Consider the following 15,694-nt stretch of genomic DNA (forward strand, 5'->3'; position numbering starts at 1 on the left):
TAATCCCTTGAGTCCGAAAAAGTATAAAACAATACAAGAGGGATGAATTTTCGGTACTTTTAACGAGCCGAACAAGACAAACGCTCGATCTTTTTGTGTAATAATCCCTCAAGTCCAAAAAAGATTAAAATCTAAAGGAGGGATAGCACTTCCGGTCCCTTTAACGAGCTGGAGAGGCCAATTGCTCGGCAATCTTTTCATATTTTACGAGTCAGTTGAAAAGAGCTTAAAGGAGACTCGTCTTTTGAGGAATGAGTGATAAATGCGAGTAGCAGCTGATTCCAGGTAAGGTTTGGAATTTTCCAATCACGGCAGTGTCACAAGGATGGCTAACAGGATCACTCTTCGCAGCTGTTCCTAAAAAAGGGAAAACAACCAAATGGAGGTAAATGATTGGCCAATACAGAGTGGAGGTGATGATGAGAACACGACCAAGGCTTCAAAGGCTGATGATAATACATTCACGATGGTTATTTACAGGAAATTAGTTCATTTTTTAATGAGCTTAAACTCTGGGGGAACATTTGCTCACTGCTTATGTTTATTTTTTAACGAGATTGAGTTCTGCGTTAAAACTGCTCGATTAATCCAGTCGTATAATAAGGATGTCTCATATATAAACGACATCTTTTCAAAGCTTTTCCCCGCATCCTTTCTTTATGCAAGTTAGGAAACGACCAATCCTATGAGTTTAAAGGGTTAGAGGACCTATAAATTTAAAAAAATAAATGGTTGCACTTCGTTTGCATGCGCCCAAGTATAGTGAAGCAGAGTTTCGAGGTTACCCCTCAATTTGCAGACAAAACATTTGTTTTATCAGGAAAGGCCTACCTTTTCCAGGTTACCCTTTAATTTGCAGAAAAAGCATTCGTTCTATCGAGAAAGGCCTAACTTCTAACGGAGGTATCTTATTTCGGTCTAATACCATTTTCTAAAATGGACGGGTGTGTCAGCCAGTCATATATCTTTCGCAGAAACCTGCCCTATACCCAAGGTTTTCCTGTCGAAACAGGCCAGGGTGCATGCCCCCTAGGTTTCAGTCATATCCTCCGAATCACTCACACTCATCAGGAGGACGGACAGGGGATTGATGAGACATTCCTTGCTTGAAAAGACCATTCAGGGTTGGTATATGACTATTTGCTATGTGTGAATCGGGGAATGAAAGCTGGTCTACGAGCTTGACCACTCTTCCTTCATGCGGAAAACACATTACTCTAAAGAGTGAGGAGACAATGGCTCCCATGCAATAAATATAGTCTCGTCCAAGGAGTAGATTATAATCCAGGGGTCCTTGGACTACCATTACGTTCATGTGAACGGTTTTCCTTATCAATGTTATCGACACATTGGGAAGGATCCCTAATGGTCGACTGGTTCCTTTGTCAAAGCCTGTTAGATTTCTCATCTCAGGCAAAAGCGATGGCGAACCAAGCGATTTCCAAGCAATTGAGGAAAGGATACTCACAGAAGCCCCTTCATCTATGATGGTACCGGCCATGACCATTCTGTATATTTGAGCAATGATTCGAAATGGTACACTAGCCGGTAAGCGGGGTCTGCCTAGTAGATTCCAATCGAAGGAAACAACTAGGTTGCTTGTAGGTGGGACCGAATAGATGGCCGGATACGACTCTAATGAACTTCCTTCCTGTAGTAAAGGAACGGGTAGACTACCCCCATGTTCATCGGAGTCTATGCTTACAAAGAGAATCTAGACGGTGTCATTCTTGTTCTCTTCGGTGATTGTATCGTCTGAAGATGGATCCTCTGAAGGCAAGACCGGGTCAACTGCCGCCTCGACCTTTTGAATTTCGTCTGGTGTGGATTCAGATGGTTTATCTTCAATGATAGACGCTTCGGCCGACCACAAGGGTGTGTCAGCCGGATTTTCAACTAGTGACGGACTCGGCAAGAGCTTCTTATATCCAAGAGGAAGCCGTAACGGTGAAACCGGACGGTCGTCCAAAACTCTTTTAGCCTCGTCTAAGAAGGGACAACGGTGGATAGCGTGATCGCCTTCACACAATTTACAAGGAAATCTACATCTTCCTTTTTGTCCAGGGGCTTCACTTTCACTAGTTGACGGTGTACTTTCAACATGACCATCAGAGGTTGATGACACCAGATTGTGCAAACGAGGAGACCAGTACCATAAGATCCGAGGGATGCAAGCACAATCTTGATGATAGTGGTCTCCTTTGCAAATGACACATGGCGATTTAGGCCTGGATGGTGTAGTGTGTGGATTTTCGCTAGACGATACCTGGTTTCCCCTTTTCTCCTCTCGCTCCTTCTTCTTCTTCTCTTTCTTCTTCTTCTCCTTCTTCTTCTTAGTTACTTGATTTTTGGCTTTACCAGCTTCATCAAGCGAAGAGGAAGGAGGAGAGGGAGAATTGGACGAAGTAGAGGGTTGGGGGGTAACTTTGGTATTGTTTAGTTGCTGACTTGATTGTTCAAGAATCACGGTGTTCTGAACGACAGAAGTTGAGAAGAGCCATACGGGAAAGCCGATTTTCAATCTTGGAAGCGACAATGTGGCCATATAGGGCGCACCAACATCTCCCGAAGAGGAGAAAGGACTAGGATTTCCCCCAAGGGGAACCCCTTGGTTGGTGGACTCCATTTTTCTCAACCTAAGACCAACGTAGGAAAGGTGATATTTATTCCGATTAAAATAAATTTTAGATGCTTTGACACAACTTTCTTTTTCATTTTTTAAGAGTCGAGAAAAAACAAAAGATGACTCTAGTCGCCTTCGATTTTTAATGAGCCTGAAGTGACAAGTGCTTAGATGGACCTTTTCCTTTAAGGAGTCTAAAAAGGAATGAAAGAGACTGCTCTGGAAATCTAGACAGAGGGATTACCAAACCAATCGCAAAACTGCAGAATACTTTTTACGGTACGGCAGTCAATCTTCTCGAATGCTGTGTTTAGTGCATTGCGATCGATAGGGCGGCAGACATGGCTTCCTATGGATAAAGGATAAAGCCTATTGTGGTATCCCAATATATAGTCGATGGTACGTGGGAGCACAAGTTCGTATTGGCACTTATCGTCTCAAAGTGGAGGAATCACCCAACCAATAATGAAAACAATAGTTACCAGGCTTTACGACGCCGGAATACGTCTCTAGCCTAGACTTCTAAATGTTGTGCGTTAGGTTCCAAAGCATTTTTAGATTCATTAAATTTATTTTACAGTTGATCTTGCTTAAGAAATTTGCCTTTCAGGTTCACCACGTGATGTAGATGTACAATTCCTAAAAATGCAATCTAAGATGATAAACAGTCGTTTAATCTTCTTTTTGCAATGAAAATCCTAGCTACTAAGGAAAGAGAGATGACGTTCTTTCAACATAGAGCAGGGAGCACACACTATATGCACTGTCCTAAATCAAACCAACAAACAGTCTAAATGCAAATGCACGTGCATGTATTTTTTTTCAACGTTCTTAATGTGTGAATGATAAAAAGAAAGCTAAGCGCAAATCTGAATTATTTTTCAAAGCGACATTACTAGCAAGTTTCTTTTCAAGACAAAATGAGGACAATGACGACACTTTGCGATTTGCAATTGAAAACTTGCTTTCGACACTTGAAAAACTAATAATTCAAATCAAATACAAGAGTAACAGTGTAATCGACTATCAAGAACAATCGGATTCTCTTCTATGACTGAAAACGACACTTGCGACACTTTCAAATCAAGAAACGACAATTCAATTACGCTACTTCTTTGTAAAAGAGAACTGAAAATGGCTCAAAATACATAAAAACATTTACAGTTCTTTGCACAATGGAGGCAGAATAATGGCAAGGAAGGGGGTTTCAATAGAGGTGTACTGACTACAGGCAGCAAAACTCTTGAATAGAGCTGAAAAGAGTGAACACAGAAACCAAAATCTAGGAGCAGGAAAGGCCTTGTCTGATCAGCGCACCTGTAACACAATGAAAAAGAGATGCAACACAACTACTACACTTGGGAAGTGCGATGCATCCAGAATTCACAAAAGAGACAGTGCGCTGGACCAAGGACGAGACTTTAACTAGGTTCCGGGTCACAGTTTGCAGTTCAATTCAGGGATTTAGGCCGAGCAAGTGGTAATCAGTAAACCAATCACGAGGGCAGATCTAAAGAGGTTACTAGAGCCACCACAAGGGCAATTAGAGAGCTTGTAAATCAATTGTTCAGTTCATAAACAAAACCTGGAGATAGACTGAAGCAGCATTGATCTACTTTGCACTTGCATAGCAAATGCAGTTCGAAGGCTAGCTGGCTTAACTTCAAGCTCCGTCTGTAAGTTTATAAAGTAAACAAATGTAGATAAACAAACAATCTATTCGCTCCCCAGCGGAGTCGCCATTTTGTTATCGGTAAATCTACTGTCTATGCAGAGCTTCTAGTCCCACTAAGGCTGGTAGCTACCTTAGAAACAAACAAACTAAAACCGCTTTCGTTTTCCTTTATGAGAAATAGATAAGAGGGGAATAAAGGAGACCAACCTCTGTCTTGCGCTTGGTTCCTTGCTTGATTCCTCTCCCTTCTGATAGATCTTTGCCACTCGCTTCCTCGTCTACTCAGCTTCAAAGAGCACCTGTAGAATCAAAGCAGCATAACACTATCCAAGAACATAGATCTATTATCATAAACAATATAGGACCAGATATATATTGACCACACAAATGCATATATCATCAATCATACAAGAATGTGGAGGAAAACTTGAATAGCTTTATTGATAATCAAGAAATAGCAAAAAGGATTACAACCAATTGTTCTGACCCAGCATCATCCTCTCAGTAAGAAAGCCCTTCTTCACCTCATGAAAAGCTTAGATCACCCAACACTATGATATTGCACCAAGAAACCAGCAGCACTTCCTTACAAGATACAAAATTCCAGCCTTTGGATCTCTGGGATGAGGGATCCATATATAGATGTTTGCAAGGGAGGTGAGTCAGCTTTTGAGATTTGACTAGTGTCCTCTCTCTGATAGTTCTTGATTCCACTTGGAGATTGATGATCTCTTACTCATCCCTGGGCGAATGCAGAGAGGCAAGTGTCACAGGAGAAGTTTCTGGAAGATTCCATGATCCTCCACCTTGCAGATTGACCCTGCCATTTGTCCACTCTCGCCCATCGCACCCCATAGAAGAGCTTTTCAAGATGCATCGCACCTCCCGAGTGTATTTAGGTGGGATGCAGTGCGCTTTGACCATGGAGCAGGTGAGATGGTCCATTTTTGACCAGTTCTGAGCAGTTTTTCATGGAGAACTTCTGGGAGAAGATGTAATCAGTTGACCTTATTCTTTTAGAGGTTGGAAAAACAATTTTAGGGACTTAAGAGCCCTTGGTTTATGGACACTTATGATTGGGGTTGCAGTGCCTAAAAATGTCTATAACAGGTAGGCACACAGAGGTGATGTGTAGCAGAACTTGCAGATGCAAGAAACAGAGGATAATCCATTCAAGGTATAGGTGGAATGGTGGAACAAGATCATGCAGAGATCTTGAAGGTGAGGTGATATGTTCTGTTTGATTTGATTGGAGAATGTGTGTTTGTACATTGATGCACAGATAACAGCAAATGAAGGTGAGAAGGTTGCAACATCTAGAGCAAGGAGTGCCTGAATTGGTTCCAGAGGAAAGAACCAAAGAAATGCTAAGAGACTGAGCTCAAAAGAGGAGAGAAGCTTAGTAAAGCATATGTAGCAAGAAGGAGACTTGTTACTGCAGAGGTATTGTTGCAGATCACAAAGGCGATTCCACAGAGGATGTGGGTAGAATTTCTAAGGGATGAAAGAAGTTGGTAAGACTTTCTAAGTGAAAGAAGAGGTGGTCAGAACCAAGTATTTTATGGTGATTGAAATACAAGAGGACAATTGTGTTCCTAGGAGATGAAGATGAGTTGAAGCCTAGAAGGAGCAGAGAGAAGTGCTCAAAGGAGGTTCTAGAGATAGAGAACCAAGTGCTTTCCAAAAGAGCAAGTACAGAGGAAAGCTTGGTGAGGTAAGTTGCAACAAGGAGGACTTGTTTTTGTAGAGGATTTAATGCAACTCATAGTGGGTGAGTGAGGAGCTCATGAAGAGAGAGGAGAAGAAGATGGCTACTAATAGTCATAGCAGAGGTTTTGAGGAAGACCACAGTAGAAGAAAGATGAAGAAAGAGGATGCCAAGGGAAATGGAAAGAGGATGAGTCAAGAGGAAATTGACAAAGAAATTGCAGAGATGAAAGAAAAACTCGATGTATTGATGATGATACTAGAGGAAAGCCAGAGACAAGGTTGGGTATTGATGAAGAAGCCAGTGAAGTGGCATAATTCGCAGAGAAGGCTACAACAGAGGTAAGTAAGGTGGCTGATGGAAAAATTCATAGAAGTTGAGTTGGAAATGAAAATGGAAGTGTCCATTTGTGAAGCAGAGCAGGGTGAAGTTCTGGAAGGAAACGAAAACTTGAAGACTGAAACTTCAAGTGAGACCAAAAGGTTACATGATTTTAAATATGATAATTTGTGCATATTTGCAGGTGAAACATGTAAAGAAGGACAATTTGTTGATATTGTCATAAAGGAGGAAGAAGACAAGCAGAATCTAAATTATATTCTGGAAGAAGATGAGATAGATAGGTCTCATATATAGTTGGGGAAAGATATCAAGCAACCAAGTGAAGGGCTTGAGGAGATTGAAGAGAAGACCATCGAAAAATTTCTGAGGCATAAAGAGAACTTGGAACAACAAGGAGATATGATGGTTGGAACATCAAGTGGGACCACAGGGTCTTATGTTTTTAAAATTAATATTTTGTCTGTGGATGCAGAACAAATGCAAGAGAATATTAATGTAGATGGTGAGACAAGGATAGCTCTTCGAGAAGGTAAACAAAAAGAGATTAAAGGAAAACATGAAGAAGAGACTATGTTAGGTAAAAACATAGTAAAGGATCATTAGTTCACCATGATGATAGGCATAGCAGAAATAACCATGGAAGCTGTTGAGATAGTCAGTAAAAAAGAAGGACATCTACTGAAAGATGTTAAGAAGGAAGAAACCTATTCAAAGGATTTAACCTTGGGAGAAAGGACATCTGATGATTGGTCACTAACAAAGGAGGGTTTTGCAGAGGATGAGCAATCTTTTGAAGCCGTCAAAAGCATGGAAAAGTATCTTTCAGAAGATGAATACTCTTGAGTAAAGGATAAGGGAGCATATCTCTTGAATGAGGAAGGTAGTGACTTATTGCACCAGAAAGAACTTAGTAATGAAACTGTTACAACACAGGGAAAATTTCTTGTGGGAGAAAGAGATGAAGTTCAGTTTGAAGAACTGATATGTGAAACAATAGTTGAAACTATTGAGCCTTGTAATTTTCAAATTGGCAATTCGTTTATAAATGCAGGGATTATAAGTGATGATGAAGTACTTGCGCAGTGTCATAGAGAAATTGCATTGCTAGAATATTTGCTGGGAAATTCAGAGTATGACAACGTGATTGCAGAGGAAGGAGTTCACTATAGTGGACAAGAGAAAGCAGACATCATTAGAGCATATGACATGGAAGAGAGATTAGCTGAAAGTCTTAAGAGTTTTTTAGAGAATTCTTTAAAGTGGTTGAATCAGCATACTGATGTGCTAATAGAGGAGGAAAAATCAAAAAACATACTGAAATGTTGTCAAAGGAAGAAGAGGCACCGAGGGCTTATGTTTTTTATTTTAACAATTGTTTTGTGAGTGCAGGTTTTGTAAAAAATGTTGGAGAAAATTTGGCACAAATGAGCAGCCAACTAAAGATGAAAGAAGAAGGATCTATGGAAAAGTTTGATCCATGGAACAAAGATATTATGATGCTGGGAAAATATGTTGGGATTGATGAACATCATAGTGTTGTGTTTGAAAGGAGACAAGTACAAAGGAAATTGGAGGACTATTTACTTTTTGAAAGTAGATTTACAAGCTGGAATAGAGGTTGTTTGGAACACAACAAGAGGGTAAGGATAAAAGGGTGGTAGTAAGAATCCAACAACTTCAAAGAGAAGACAGAAATTATCAGTCCGAAGATATACTGGATAGAGATATCAAACCGATAAGAAGGATAATGATAAAGGTGTCTCAGAAGAAGACAACAACAAGAAAGCAAAGGAGCAATAGAAAAAGAAAGACAACAACAGACTGTGAGAGCATAACCAGTGGGGCAATGCAACATAAAGTATGGAAACCTGGAAAATAGCAACAAACAACGAGAACAACCAAAGATAAATTACAGAACAAAGTATGGGATCCAGGAAGACAAAGATCAAAAACACATGATCAGGACATCATGATTATTTTAACCTTGGGATTCTGATGCAGGAGCATTCAGCTCAACAATTTAATTGTATTCTAGTAGACATAGGGGGTCTTGTATTTTCAAGGAAGTTGGATTCCTATGTATGTAATCATTAATGTTTAAGTGATTAGAATAGGAATTAATTAGATGTTGTGAGGATGTTTGTAAATGCTCTTGAATGAAGGAGAACATGAGTAATAATGACGAGAGAGTTGGAACTCAATTATAACTCTTAAGGTAGTTTCATGATTCAAGGAACTAGAGAGGAATCTTAGGGCTTAACTAGAGTTAGAAGTGGACTTAGAGGACATTTAGGAATCAGTTCAGTAGATTAAGGATTTGAACCAGAATTAGTTCAACAGAACCTTTCTGGTATAAATGTAAGCCTAAAAGGCATACACAGGGGTTAGATAGGTTTGACTGTAAGCCTATGAGCAAGAGAAGAGAAGCCACTGATATTGAAGATTAGGCCTGAGAGACAGAGAGTCTCGATATGTAATCAATTGTTTATATTTATATATACAGAGGTTTATTCCATAACTGTATAAATGTGTGAAATGAATATTGAATGATTGAATTACGTGTAAGTTGTGTATTCTATAACAAAGGTTGCAGACAGAGTTCTGTAGAAATACATAGAGGAGGAGAATGATTCAGAGGAATCATAATGGATCATTGGATCCAATTGAAAGATCAGAGTGAAGCTCTGAGAGAGACAACGATGTATGAATTCACAGAAGAGAATATTGGGAGTGAATTGAGCAGTGGAAGAGTGAAAGGCGAAACCCTGAAGAAAATCCAAAACCATGGGGAAAACACTGAAAAAAAAAAGAATTAAAGTGAAAGCAAAGGGACGAAGAAGAGGCATGTCGTCGGTGCATAGGAGTTGTTGGATCTTGGAGATCAACGAGCGAGGTCGAAGGAAATGAACGATTAGGATTAAATCGCGCAGAAGGGAATAAAGAAATGAATGGTGAAGATTAACTTAAGAGTTGGCAGAAGAGGAATCCGGAGGATCTGTCGCAACCGTTGATGGTAGAAGATCTACGGTCATTGGGTGCTAACAAGCTCGGGCATTAGTTAACGAAGGAAGGCGTATTTAAAATTATAAGCAGATTATCGGGCAGAGAAAAAGTGGTAGGAGGTATTAGAGGGTAGTCACCCGATTCCACTTCTCGATTGACACGTAGCACGAGGGTGGAGAGAGAAAACTGCTTTATAGGGCGGGTATTCTCCGTGCTTGTGACTCACTCGATATCGTTGTGAACCGTCAGATCCATTGAGTGCAGATCAACGACAGAGGACTATCGAGCAAGTTTGATTGATCGGGAAAAGCCATCAACCGTCAGATCTGATGGAGGGAAATATATGGTGGAGAATGAGCCTGATAAAGGTAAGCATCGATAAACGCACCAAGGCTATGGAAAAGAAGAAAATGTAAGTTTCCATGTGTTTGTGTATATTCCCATTATATGAGGGTTATAATAGAATTAAAGGGGATAAAGGTTTATGGGTGAAGTTTACGCATAACCAAAGTTAAGAGTGGGTATGGTTAATGTGCGTGGGTAAGGATTAATCATCGGTTAAAGTGGGTTGAATTAAGTCCTAATTAAAGGTTAAAGAGGGTCAGACTATATGTAGAGTCAAATGAATGTTTCCGCAATGAAGTATTAATTAAAAAGCCTTAAACCTTAATTTATGGAGGTGTGACTAGGCGGGGAAATGACATTCCTAGGGCAAGGCAAATGTGATTATGCATTTTACATGCACACTGTGGGTGTAAGCGGGGGTAAACCTACATCATAAAGTGGTTCTATGGTTACCTCTCTGATTTTTTCTGCAAACCTTGAAAATTGTGAAGTACTAATAGGATCCAAATTGGGTTTTGCCTCCACCTGATGCCCTCTTAAACTCGAAGGGCTAGATTCCAAGTTTCCAAAGTGGTTTTGTGGTTACGTCTGTGATTTTTTCTGCAACCTCAAAAACTACGAAGTACTAATAGGATCCAGATTGGGTTTTGCCTCCACCTGATTGCATTAAGAGGAAAGAATGTAAAAAATTATGTGCTACAAGAAAGCACAATCCAAAATATTTTTTAACATTCATTCATCTTTTCATATATGCATTCCAAACATTAATTCATATTTTAATTTGATATATGCAAGGCATAAGGGAGAGAATAAGAACATAACTCTGAATATAGGAGGAAGGAGTGGAGTGGTCACAGTGGCATTGAGATTATTAAGGCAGTCAATTTGATTTCTAGCTAGTTTTAGTAATATGACATTATTTGCTTTTTAGAATTTAAAATGGGTACCTTTTATCAAGAAAGAAAGACAATTTGATTTCTAGCTAGTTTTAGTAATATGACATACTCTTCTTTTTAGAATTTAAAATGGTAACCTTTTATCAAGAAAGAAAGACACAGTGAAAGTGTACCTTGTTGGAATTTGAAACGGTGGCTTATAATTCTCAAGATAGAAACTGTGACCTATAATTAACATAGGTGTTGCGTGTGACGTATAATTAACATAGGTGTTGTGTGTGAAATCACTTCGGAAAGTTGGGATTATCAATATGATTATTGCTTGTTAATAGCTGGAATACCTTTTTGTTAATTTACATAAAATATCATTTCGATACATAATTTATAAGATTGATATTCATAAGAACTATTTCATAAAGATTTTTTTAGGAGAGGGAGTTAAAGGTACTACTGACATAAGTAACATTTAATTATAACATAGGTGTTGCATGTGAAATCACCATTTAATTATAACATAGGTGTTGCATGTGAAATCACTTCTAAAAATTGGGATTATCTATAGACTTCTTTTGTTAATTTACATAAAATATCATTTTGATACATAATTTATAAGATTGATATTCATAAAGCTTTTTTTTTTTGCTTTTGTTGTTGTTGTTGTTGTTTTTTTTATTTTTCTCTCTCTAAAAGGGAATCAGAAGTACCACTGACATAAATAACATTTAATTGTAACTTAAGTTATATTAGGAAAGTAATTTTGAAATGGTATATATTTTATGTGTTATAGAGTAGGGATCTATTAATTTGAAATTATAATTATATATATTAAAAATAAAATAAAATAAAACACATTTTATTAACCATTAATATATAATTGATTTGCTAAATAAATAAGATGCCATTAATATTAATATATTTTTAAAAATAATTACATGTCCAGCCAATGTGGTTAGTCTTAGTCTTTGAAACAAATTATTCGGGAGAGGGGAGGGATTGGGTTGGGTTGTTGGCTAGTGGTATTCCGGAGAGGGGAGGGATTGGGTTGGGTTGTTCGCTAGTGGTTTTGAATGGCATGTGTCAACATGAGGCGGCGATGTTCAACTATGACGTACTCCCTCCCATCCTCTTGTCAAATTTGGAGGTACTTGACAGTTAATATGCGGTGGTTTTCAACAATCACGTCCTCCCTCCCCTCCTCTTGTCAAATTTGGAGTTTCTCGACATAGATCGCTTAAGATGACGTACTCGTGAAAACGAAATCCATGGATGGTTTGGAGAAATTTCGAAGGCCCGCATTATCAAATCGCGAACCGCAAGCGAAAATGGTGTGACGTACTTCAAGAGACTGTAAATCAGAGGTCCCAATCAAGCTAAGAGATGTTACGCATCGAACTGAGGGAGGGAAGAGTAGTGACGCATCGAACACAGTGGACGTATGAGGGATCGCCACTTAAGATCCCTCATCTAATCAAGAGCATATACATTAATCTCTTCCTTCTGGTGCACTGCGAGGTAATTAACACAAATCCACCCAATATACTTAGTCTTAGTCTGTGAAACAAATTATTTCCCCAACCATCTTAGTCTTTGAGACGAGTTATTCATATTTGGGTTTTCAATGCGGGTTTGCTAGCCATGTGGCTGAGGCGGTTTTCCACTATGACGTCCTCCCTCCTCTCTCTTGTCAAATTTCCAAGATCGCTTAAGATCTCCTCATCTAACCTATCCACTATTTAGTCAGAGTGAAAAATGAGTAAATAAATATATTCCAACATTGAATTCTATTAATTAAGAACCAAAAAAAATTACTTAAAATTTGGAACTATGGCAAATGGAAGACTGTACTTTTTTTCTCTTATATGTTGCGGTGCATGTTGTTGATATTTATCAAGTTTTAAGGGTGCTTAATATTGACATTTAGCATGGAGATGGTATCATACATGATTTAGGACAGCTAACAAAAGGAAGAGTGTTCCACAAAGAAGAAGAGGTGTAAAGCCCATTTAACTAAACTGGTATGACGTACTTCAAGAGACAGTAAATCAGATTCCCCGGCATCAAGTGGGTCTCAATTAGAGGTCCCAATCAAGCTAAGAGATGTTACGTATCGAACCGAGGGAGGGAAGAGCAGTGACGCATCGAACACAGTGGACGTATGAGGGATTGCCACTTAAGATCCCTCATCTTGTCGATTATTTAGTAAAATTATTGGAACTTCAAATATTATTTAACTCAAAATTCTCGCCTAAAAATTGGAACTATAGCAAACAGAGGAATGTAAAAAGGTTATGTTTTACGAGAAAGTACGTTTCAGAATATTTTCAAACATTCAGTCGTCTCTTAATTTGAAGGAAGGATTCCAATAGGAGAGAATAAGAACCTATTTTTCAATAGGGAGGAAGGAAGGAGTGGTCACAGTGGCATTAGGCAGTTTTCAATGTTGGCAGAGATAAGATCTGGAACCGTGCCTTTGAGTTGGAAGGTCAGTCCGACCTCTCTCACCTTCCCACTGATGGCTCCCTCACTATCAGGAACAACTGTTTGGGCTGTCCAAACGATTTCAAAACAGGCCTTCTCCACTTGAGGGATGGGATCAGCTCCCACAATGACGGCAGACGCACCGTCGCCGAATAGAGCTTGCCCCACCAGGCTATCTAGGTGAGTCTCGAAGGGTCCACGGAAGGTAACGGCGGTGGTTTCACTGCAGATGACCAACACCCGAGCTCCTCGATTGTTTTCGGCAAGGTCTTTTTCCATTCGAAGAACGGTGCCTCCGGTGAAGCAACCATGTTGGAAGATGCCCACTCTCTTCACACTCGGGTGCAACCCCAGCAACTTGGCTACCTCAAAGTCTGCTCCGGGTAGATCCGGAGTTGTTGTGCTACAAAATATGAGATGAGTGATTCGAGACTTGGACTGCCCCCACTCCTGAATGGCTTTTTCAGCTGCCTCTTTTGCCAGCGGGGGCACCTCCATAGCCAACATTGCCTGCCGTGTGTCCAATGATCGCACCTGCACGAACGCGCACGCATCAGGATTCTTCTTGAGAATCTCCTCCATAAGGTACATGTATCTCTATTTTATTGCCGACCTTTCACCTGCATGGAGCCATATGTATGATGATTAAAAAAAATAACATCATTTTTGTATCCAAAATCTAGGATGATTCATGATTCATCACATGAACCTGTTTTTCCCACACAATTCTCTAATTTGTTAATATATATACCAAAGAGAAAGAGAAAGAGAAAAGGAAATGAAAAATATAACTTAAATTCATTTTAATATTATAAAAAATAAATTGCTACCAATTTTAATGTCTCTCATTTGAATAATAAGGATTTTATACAATTTCTTTTAAAATTATTAACATAAACATCTAAAAACATATTTTTAATTAAATAAATAAAAGTTTTAATATAAAATCAACTTTATCACTTTTAATATAAAATGAATATTAAAATCTCCACTATTTTATTATAATAATACTATATAACATTATTTTTTTCCCAACTTAAAAATGATAATAGATTTATTTAAAATGAATCCAAGTTTATGAAATTATTATTTATATGAAATTATATTTTACTGAAAATTGCAATAATAGTTTTAAATTATAATCAATCAACTTAATATATGAAAAATATTACAGCCACTAAATTGCAATAATATTTTTATCTAAAAGTATAATCAATCAACTTAATATCTGAAAAATATTACAGCCACTAAATTGCAATAATATCTGGAAAAGATACAGCCACTAAATATTACAATAATCTCTAAAAAAGTTACAGCCACTAAATTTGAAAAGTAAGCAGTGCAGATTTCAGAATCTCTCACTTGCTGGACTAGCTGGCTGGCTAATGTAATGACATAATAATAATAATAGAAACTGAAACAGAAACTGAATCGCGCCTTATTATAACAATAGAAACTGAAACTGAAACTGAATCGTGCCTAAATGAAGAAACTGAAACTTACATATTCGCTTGAACTTATCCTTGAGCTCTGTGTTATGCTCGTTACCAATGATTCGAAAGTAGTAATCTGGATATGTGCTCTGATCCATAGCATTGGGTGGATTGGCAGTGCTGATAGCAAGGATCGAAGCGAAGCCATCTGCCCTCTGCAACTTCCTGAATCCTTCAAAATCAATGCCCCCCATATTTGCTATGCTATGAGGAGGTTAATCCTAGTACCAAACCCTGGACAACAAATCTCAATATTTACTTTACTTTACTTTGTTGGTCTGGTCGAATAGCTATAAGAATTTCTAAATCTATGGCTATATAATGGATCAATTAGTCCAATACCATGGCTTCTATAGTCTAATACCATAATCTAATATGATGAATTATACTTGCTTTGTTTGAATATCTTGAGTCAACACCAACCAACCATACAACTACTGTATCTTATTGTGGATGAATGGGTTTTGAATATTCATACATACTCCAGGAGAGGATAGGAGAGGAGAGGAGTGGAGCGGAGCGGAGAGGAGACTGTAAATAAAAAACGTGTGGATGATGAATGGGTTTTGAATATTCAGATTATCCATCAAGTCGGTCCAAATTGAGTGACGCAACTTTGAAGCCGCCAATATATATGAGTAAGCCGGCAATGAGGAAAAGGAAAATAATTACTTTAATTTTTTGAAAGTAGTATTGGTTCACAAGAAGGATGGATCATGGTGCATGTGTCCAGATTATAGGGAGCTCAACAAGCTCACTATTAAACATAAATTTCCCATTCCTGTCATTGATGAATTATTGGATGAATTGCATGGATCAATTTAATTCACCAAGTTGGATCTTCGTTCAGGATATCATCAAATCAGAATGAAGACTAAAGACATTCCAAAAACAACATTTAGAACTCATGAGGGTCATTAGGAATTTTTGGTCATGCCTTTTGGCCTTACTAATGCACCTTCTACATTTCAAGGTTTGATGAATTCCATTTTCAAACCCTTCCTTAGAAAATTTTTGTTAGTATTCTTTAATGATATGCTAATCTACAGTAGGTCTTGGAAGGATCATTTCCAACCTATTGACATGGTGGACAAACTATTGGAGGAGAAACAATTATATGCAAAACCTCCA

The 15,694-nt window shown here is 38.4% G+C and overlaps 1 pseudogene; it reads right to left on the reverse strand.

Moving 5' to 3' along the window:
• Window positions 1-13,004: 13,004 nt before the first annotated feature.
• LOC149156488 (pinosylvin synthase pseudogene) lies at window positions 13,005-14,757 on the reverse strand (annotated as a pseudogene).
• Window positions 14,758-15,694: the final 937 nt, after the last annotated feature.

Source organism: Pinus tabuliformis, chromosome 9 (assembly GCF_031772625.1).
Source record: "Pinus tabuliformis cultivar Carrire ecotype Pingquan chromosome 9, CPIR1, whole genome shotgun sequence".
NCBI lineage: Eukaryota > Viridiplantae > Streptophyta > Pinopsida > Pinales > Pinaceae > Pinus > Pinus tabuliformis.